This window comes from Dromiciops gliroides, chromosome 5 (assembly GCF_019393635.1).
Source record: "Dromiciops gliroides isolate mDroGli1 chromosome 5, mDroGli1.pri, whole genome shotgun sequence".
Classification (NCBI taxonomy): domain Eukaryota; kingdom Metazoa; phylum Chordata; class Mammalia; order Microbiotheria; family Microbiotheriidae; genus Dromiciops; species Dromiciops gliroides.
The window spans coordinates 170,341,207-170,348,883 of record NC_057865.1 but is presented as its reverse complement, the minus strand read 5'-3'; the positions used below and the strand labels follow the sequence as shown (position 1 = coordinate 170,348,883).

General features: G+C 38.6%; 1 pseudogene; it reads right to left on the bottom strand.

The window, feature by feature from the left end:
* Positions 1–4,802: 4,802 nt before the first annotated feature.
* Positions 4,803–6,187, bottom strand: LOC122728861 (annotated as a pseudogene).
* Between the last annotated feature and the right edge of the window lie 1,490 nt (positions 6,188–7,677).

The window sequence follows — 7,677 nt, the reverse complement described above, 5'->3', positions numbered from 1 at the left end:
CTTGATTTCTCAACATGTGGGGGGGATTATAGAAGAGAGAGAATTTGGAACTTCAAATTTTTTAAAAATGATGTAAAAAATAAATAATTTTTAAAATCTCCCAAAGAAGTATTTATTAATTGCCAACTATATGTCAGGCATTTTGCTAGGCACAAGAGATAGAGAAATAAAGGCAAATGCAGTCTGTACTCTCAAAGAGTTCACTCACATTCTAAATAAAAAGCAAAAACAAAAACAAAATAACAAAAAAACAAAAACAAAAATAATATGCAATGAACTATACGCAAAAATGATACATATAGGACAAATTGTGGATAATTTCAGAGGGAAGACTCTAATATTAAGGAAGATTGGGCAAGGCTTCCTAAAGAAGATGGGATTTTAGCTGGGATATGAATGAAGCAAGAGAAACCAGGAGGAAGAGATAAGTAGCAGGGGGGCAATCTGTAAAAATGCCAAATTGAAACATTTAACATCGGTTGAAGACCAGCATGGAGGTCACTTTTTAAATCAAGGACTTTCTAGGGGTGAATAAGAAGACTGGACACATATTAGGAGGGCCAGGTTATGAAAGATAATGGAAATCAAAGAGTAGATTTCATATTTATTTCTTGAGATGATGGGAAGATGAAAAAGTTTATTCAAAAAAGGAGTTAACAGTCATATGTGTACCTTAAAAGTTTAATTTGACAGATGAGTGGAGGATGGACAAGAGTGGGAAGAGAATTGTGGCTGGAAGACTATCCAAAAGGCTATTGCAAAAGGTTAGAGGAGAGAAGAGGGGGTGTAGCTAAGACATGTAAAAAGGTAAAGTTGGCAGAATTTGACAAGAGCTTGAGTACAGGGGGTGAATGAATGACTAATGAATGATGATAGGGAGTCTGGATTAGTGGGAGGAAAATGATGCTTTAAACAAAAAACAGGGAAGATTGGAGAAGGGAAGAGTTTGGGGAAAAATAAGTTTGATTTTGGACATGTTGAGTTTGAGATGTCTATGAGACAGTGAGGTCAAGATGTTCAATATATAGTTGGGGACACAACTCTAGAGGTTAGGAGAAAAGTTAGGGCTGGATAGGTAGATCTGAGAATCATCAGCGTAGAAATGATACTTGAATCCATGGGAACTGAGGAGATCACAAAGTAATAGAAGAAGATAAGAGGGCCCAAGAGAGGCCTGAGGAACACTCACCATTGATTGGCATATCCTGAATTAAGATTAAAATAAAAGGAGACTGAGGAGAGTTCACATAGGTAGGAAGGAGAAGAACCAGAATAGAATATTGTTATGGAAACCTAGGGAGAAAACAGTATCAAGAAGAAAATGATCAATGGTTTTAAAGGCTGTAACAAGGCCAAGAAAAATGAAGATTGACAAAAGGCTATTTGACTTGACATTTAGTCATGGGTAACATTGGAAAGAACAGTTTTGGTAGAATGGTGAAGTCAGAAGCCAGCATGTAGAGAATTCATATAGTGAATTTCATATAGTCAGAAGGAAAGAAATGAAGTGATCAATTACAACCAGCGTTTTCAAAGCATGTAGCCACAAAAGTCAGGAGAAATAAGGAATGATAACAAGAGGGGATATGTTAATCAAATGAGAAGTTATTTTCTGCATAGAAAACATGTGGACATATTTGGAGTCAGTAGAGAAGTAACCAATAGATAGAGAATAAAAATGCATGAGAGAATGGGGATGATACAAGAGTAAATATGCTGGAAGTGATTGAATGACATATGATTTCTTTTCATGTTGAGGAATTTTAGCTGGAAATCAAAAGAGTCCAACTCTTGTGGGATAGGGGTGAAGGGGATAGCTTCAGAAGGAATCTGGGTGATATGAGATGAAAAGTAGGGGAAGAAAAACTCTTTGCTAATGATAATTTTTTCAGTGAAATATAAACAAGGGTTTTCAGATAAGAGAGAATGGTGGGTAAGGAAAGCTATGGGGAGTTTGAGAAAAAATGAAAATGTTTAGAAAAGCAGCTGTGATGATAGGCATAGTGAGTCAAATAGGAAGGTTTAAAATGATTGCCTTGCAACAGTGAGAGCCCAGTTAAGATTATTTAACAGTTAAGATTATTTGTAGACAATGCAGTTATCATGGTTTCATGATTTTCTCCACATTTGTTCAGCAGTACTTGAATAGGAGTGAAGGCAATTGATGGTGGAAGTAGTATGGAACTACAATTTGGTGGGACAAGATGATTGATAGGAAAAATGTGCAAGAGACTTAAGAGAAGACACTGTAGAGAGGAATCGGGGTGAAGCTGACAAAGGAAGGAGAGGGTTTCCACTGTAGGAATGATGGTTTGGAAACTGATGGATAGAGAGACTAGAGGTTATGATGAAGAAGAATGATGATTTGGGTTGCAATGTTGAGGGAGAGGTATATTACAACAGAAGAGAATGATTAATGAAGATGGAAGGAGAGTATTTGTGGATTGTGACAAGATGTATCTCTGTATACATGAGGTGGGATGGACTACTAGTTCATGGGAAATTAGGAAATTGAGGAACTGGTAGGTCAATATGCTTGAAGGAGTATTACTATGCATCTCGAAATCTCTTAGGGTAGGAATTTGGAAGAAGATAAAGACTGCAAGTCAGGTACTAAAGTTATTGAGGAAAGAAAGTATGAGTCTGGTAGTTCACTTGATAGTCACCATAATTCTCCCTGGATGATAACTGTGGATTAAATGAATCTCAGGGAAGAAGTTATTTCTGTGGGAGTGATAGCCAAGGGAGAATCTGGAATCGGCAATTGGGAACAAAAATTATTTGAACTCCCATGAATCAGTGGTTATAAATGAAAATGTAACCGATGCTGAAAAGGGTGGCTGACAGGGGGCAGCTAGGTGGCGCAGTGGATAGAGCACTGGCCCTGGACTCAGGAGTACCTGAGTTCAAATCTAGCCTCAGACACTTAACACTTACTAGCTGTGTGACCCTGGGCAAGTCACTTAACCCCAATTGCCTCACTAAAAAAAAGAAAAGAAAAAAAAAAGGGTGGCTGGCAAGACTGACAATATTCTATAATATATTATTAACATCTAGAAAAGGAAGTAGGACTCACAGAGTCATCTTGGCCTCATCAAGAAAAGGTCATTCCAGACTAACCTTATTTATTTTTGACAGTTTTATTAAATTGGTAGATGAAGGGAATTCTGTACATAGAGTTTTCTAAAATTTCAGTAAAACTTTTGATAAAATGTTATTCTATTCTTATGAAGAAATTAGAGAAATGTGAACTCAATAGTACAAGATTTGTCTATTCATTTTCTCAACAAGTATTTATCATGCTCTTATTTTGTATTAGGCATTATATTAGGTCCTAGAAATAAAAATATAAATATAAAACAGGCTGTGCACTCAAGGATTTGGGTGTGGGCAAGATATAACATATAAAAATAAGTCAATGTGAAATGTATACAAAATCAATAACTATTATTGGTGGACACTAATAACTGGAGCTATGAAGAAAGGTCTTATATAAGAAATAGCATTTACTTGACCTGAGCTTTTAAGGAAGCTAAAGATTTTAAGAGGTAGAGTTGAGGAAGGAGTGAATTTCTTTTTTTCTTTTTTCTTTTTTTTAAAGTATTTTTATTATTTTCCAGTTACATATAAGGATAAATTTCAACATTTGTTTTCATAGGATTTTTAGTTCCAATCTTTTCTCCAACACTCGCTTCCCTCCCTCCTTCCCAAGATGGAAAGCAGTTTGATATAAGTTATACACGTACAATCACATTAAACATATTTCTACATTAGTCATCTTGTTAAAGAAGAATCAGAGCACAAGGGAAAAACCTCAAAAAAGACAGAAAAAATAATCCAAAAGTAGAAACAGTATGGTTCAATTTGCATTCATAATCTATAAGTCTTTTTTCTGGATGTTGAAGACATTTTCTATCATGAATTCTTTGAAACTGTTTTGGATCATTGCACTGCTAACAAGAGCCAAGTCTATCATCATTGTTTATCACGCAATGTTCCCGTTACTGTGTACAATGTTCTCCTGGTTCAGCTCCTCTCAGTCAGCATCAGTTCATGTAAGTCCTTCCAGGTTTCTCTGAACTCCTCCTGCTCATCATTTCTTAGAGCACAATAGTATTCCATTACATTCATATACCATGTGTTCATCCATTCCCCAATTGATGGGTGTTCCCTTGATTTCCAATTCCTTGCCGCCACAAAGAGAGCTGCTATAAATATTTTTGTACGTGTGGTTCCTTTTCCCTCTTCTATGATCTCTTTAGGATACAGACCTAGCAGTGGTACCACTGGGTCAAAGGGTATGAACAGTCCCAGAGCCCTTTGCATAGTTCCAAATTGCTCTCTGGAGTGGTTGAATGTAATGCATTAGTGTTCCAATATTTCCACATCTTCTCCAACATTTATTATTTTCCTTTTTTGTCATATTAGATAATCTGATAGGTGTGAGGTACTACCTCAGAGTTGTTTTAATTTGCATTTCTTTGATCAATAGTACTTTATTGAATTTTTTCATATGGCAATAGATAGTTTTGATTTCTTCATCGAAAAACTGCCTGTTCATATCCTTTGAGCATTTCTCAATTGAGGAATGCCTTAAATTCATATAAATTTAATTTAGTTTCCTATATATTTTAGAAATGAGGCCTTTATCAGAAATATTGGCTGTAAACATTATTTCCCAGTTTTCTGCCTCCTCTTATTTTTTGAGTTGAGTGATCATTTTGATGTATTAGGCAAATTCTGACATAAAAATCTGAAAAACTCCAGCCAAGCCTCATTGCAGGCATGTGCAACTGTCCCATTCATGTGGACACCAGCCCCTCTGCCAGCTCAGCCCAGAGGCCCCCCTGCCCCAGCCCTGTCCCACCACAAGGCCCTAAGTTCCCATTTTCAGAGTCGAACATCCTTTTCTGCAGCATCCTCTCTAGCTTCACGGCATCAGCAGCAAACTTGTGGATCCCATCGGACAGCTTCTCCATCTCCATCTGGTCCTTGTTGTGCTCCCAGAGGAAGGACTCCTCATCCTGGTGAACTTTCTCCAGGCTGTTGGCCAGGGCTTCTTGGATACTGAGCACAGGATTGAGCTAGGCATTTTCTTTGAGCAGCTCCCCTAGGAGCTTGGGGGAGATGGTGAGATAGTCACGGCCGGTCAGGGCCTTGATCTCCCCACGTTACTTCTTGTAGTAGTTGTAGATTTTGGTGACGCTCTTTACACCTTAGTCCTCATGGGGCTCATAGGACTTCTTGCCTGTGTTCGCCACATGCCAGTCTAAGATGTGGTCGACAAATGAGGAGGTGAGGGTCACACCAGCCTTGGCACAGGCCACTGCCCGAGCAAAGGAGAACAGCAGAGTCATGTTGCAGTGGACACCATGCTGCTCCTCCAGGATCCTGGGGGTAAACAGAAATCACAGCTGCTTGTGGCTCAGCAGCTGCAGTCTTGAAAGCCATCCAAGGGGTGGTCACCATAGGGGCAGTCAGCTGAAGAGAAAGTTGACCCTTAGTGGCAGGTGCATAGTTGGCATTTAATGAACAAATCCTGGTTGACTTGACTGTCATGTGAGGATGGCAGAACCAGACTTAACTGGGCTCCTGAAGCTGTTCATGGCCCTGTCCAGCCTGACCTCTTCTGTCCATGTGCTAAGGCCCCACAGCCTGAGTGTATACTCATATACACATAGAGCCACAACCTGCTTATTACCTGGGGGGAGGGGCACTGACTAGCTCTGCCAGTAGCGGGTCTGATCTGTGCCTCAGTTTCCTCCTCTGTAAAGAAGGGGTGGGAGGAGCTGCCCCCAGAGCCCCTCTGGGCCTCCAAGGGCTGTGATCACCACTGGGTGCTAGGACCAGAGATGCTGTGAGGGGTGCCTTACTTTCCCAGACTGAATTCCTTCCCATTTGGAGGACAGCTTGATGAGAACTCACTTTTTGCTGATGCTGACCCCTTTGTAGATGTCAATGAGGTGAAAGGTCCTTTAGACCATTTCTTCCTTGTCAAAGGACAACCTGGCATTGACTTCTGTGGACACCTGGCCAGGAATCTTCTTCAGAATCTGAGCCCCAAACAACACAAACAGCTTTTCCCTGGCATTCTGGATCTGCTTTTCCTGGGACCCCCCAGCTTTTTTCCATATGCAATGGCATCTTCTACAAGGTCCTGGTAGGCTGGCATCTGCGAAGCAGTCAGGATCAGTGAGGGATTGGTGATGGCATCCTGAGGCTTATATTCATCAATTGCTGGGGAAAGAACAGTCAAAATCCAGCCATTGAAATGTTACTTCTCTGGGCTCTCATGCGCCTTCTTGGAGGAGGCGGTGTTTACAGCACACTTCCTAACTTCTGCCTCCCTTCTAATTTTGGCTGCATTGCTTCTGTTTGCACAAAAAAACTTTTTAATTTAATGTAATCAAAGTATTTCATCTTGTATTTCATAATATTCTCTATCTCCTGTTTGGACATAAATTGTTTTCGTCTCCATAGACCTGAGAGGTAAAGTATTCTTTCCTCTAATAATTTATCTATGGTATCACCCTTTATGTCTAAATTTTTAACCCATTTTGACCTTATTTTTGTATAAAGTGTAAGATGTTGGTCTATGCCTAGTTTCTGCCATACTCGCTTCCAGTTTTCCAAGCAGTTTTTGTCAAATACTGAGTTCTTATACCAGAAGCTGGCATCTTTGGATTTATCAAACACTAGATTACTAAAGTCATTTACTACTGTATCTAACCTATTCCACTGATCCACCACTCTATTTCTTAGCCAGTACCAAAGAGTTTTGATGACTGCCACTTTATAATATAGCTTCAAGTTTTGTATGGCTAGCCCACCTTCCTGTGCATTTTTTTCATTAAATCCCTTGATATTCTTGCCTTTTTGTTTTTCCAGATGAATTTTGCTATTATTTTTCTAACTCTATAATATATTTTTAGGTAGTCTGATTGGTATGGCACTGAATAGGTAAATTAATTTAGGTAATATTGTCATTTTTATTATATTAGCTTGGCTTATCCATGAGTAATTGATAGTTTTTCCAATTGTATAGATCTGATTTTATTTGTGTGAAAAATGTTTTGTAATAGTCTACCTTTCAGATCTTTGGAAAGAACAGTTTATGACCAAACAAGAGATAGAGAATATTATGAAATGTGAAATGGATGATTTTGATTACATTAAATTAAAAAGGTTTTGTACAAACAGAAGCAATGCAGCCAAAATTAGAAGGGATGCAGAAAGCTGGGAAACAATTTTTATGGCAATACTTCTGACAAAGGCCTCATTTCCCAAATATCTAGGGAACTAAATCAAATTTATAAGAATCCAAGTCATTCCCTAATTGAGAAATGGTCAAAGATATGAACAGGCAGTTTTCTGATGAAGAAATCAAAGCTATCTATTGCCATATGAAAAAAGGCTCTAAATCACTATTGATTAGAGAGATACAAATTAAAACACCTCTGAGGTACCACCTGATACCTATCAGATTGGCTAATATGACAAAAAAGGAAAATAATAAATGTTGGAGAAGCTATGGAAAAATTGGAACACTAATCCATTGTTGGTGGAGCTGTGAACTGATCCAACCATTTTGGAGAGCAATTTGGAATTATGCCCAAAGGGATTTGCATACCCTTTGACCCAGCAATACCATTTTTGGGTCTTTTTCCCAAAGAGATC